We start from the raw sequence: 1,167 nt of genomic DNA on the forward strand, positions 1-1,167 counted from the left end.
AACCTACAAGCGGAGATCTCCCATTTTAAAATGAAGAGCCAAGTGTCTATGTTTGAAGCATGGGAGAGATTTAACGCTTTGTTGAAGAAGTGTCCTAACCATGGGCTATCTTCGGGCCATCAAGTGAGCCTTTTCTATAATGGATGCTCGGAATTTATCAAAAGCCAACTAGACTTTGGTTCGGGGGGATCATTCTTAGACAAGGGGGTCGATGAGTGCAAGAAGATGCTTTAAAGGCTTGCATACACTAGCAAGAGTTGGAGCTCGGGTCGAGATGGCTCTATGCCGGTAGCTTCGGTTGTTGATTCGGATGCATTCAATCTCCTCAACCAACAAATGATGATTCTCAATCAAAAGGTAATGTAGAGCCTCAATCTACCATAGAGGATGTTAATTATGTGCATGAAGGGGGAAACCAAGGAGGAAATCAAAGGAACTTCTACAATTATCGCCCCAACAATGGGGGTGGTAATTACCGTCCATCCTTCAATGCACATCCAAATCTTTCTCATGGGAATCCGAATAATGCTATTCAACCAAGTGGGGTTAACAAAGCACCTAGCACTTCAAAGTCTTCAAGTGATGTTACCAATGAGCTTCTAAAAGCTTTGATGGAGAAGACCGATGGGATTATGGAACACTCTACCAAGAGAATTGATAAAGTTGAGACAATGGTAGTAGAAGTTACTACAAGAATGAGGGTCTTGGAGCACCAAATGAGTCAAATTGCTCAATCCGTGGGTCAACTTCATCAACCGGGGCAATTTCCAAGCAACACTATTCCTAACCCAAAAGATTGCAAGGCAATTAATTTGAGGAGTGGAACAAGCTATGAGGGTCCCTCTATGCCCGAAAAGGAAACTATTGTTCAACCCGAAGAAGAAGAGGAAATAGAGATGGAAACACCACCGGAGAGCTCGCCTAAGGTTCAACCCGAGATAATTGTTCCTCCCAAACCCATGGAAGTTAAGCTTCCCTTTCCTCAAATGATACAAAAGAAGAAGAAGGATGAACAATTTTCATGATTCTTGGATATCTTTAGGAATGTTCAAATCAACATCCCTCTTGTTGAAGCACTTCAACAAATGCCGAGCTATGCAAAGTTCCTCAAGGATGTTGTCTCACAAAAGAGGAAATGGGGGCAATATGAGTCGGTCAACTTGACGG

The 1,167-nt window shown here is 42.8% G+C and overlaps 1 non-coding gene across 1 annotated transcript; it reads right to left on the reverse strand.

Moving 5' to 3' along the window:
* Positions 1 to 107, reverse strand: LOC125197594. Its single transcript, XR_007172130.1, has one exon. It is a non-coding gene; the product is annotated as a small nucleolar RNA R71 (small nucleolar RNA).
* Between the last annotated feature and the right edge of the window lie 1,060 nt (positions 108 to 1,167).

The sequence above is a fragment of the Salvia hispanica genome, chromosome 6 (assembly GCF_023119035.1).
Source record: "Salvia hispanica cultivar TCC Black 2014 chromosome 6, UniMelb_Shisp_WGS_1.0, whole genome shotgun sequence".
NCBI lineage: Eukaryota > Viridiplantae > Streptophyta > Magnoliopsida > Lamiales > Lamiaceae > Salvia > Salvia hispanica.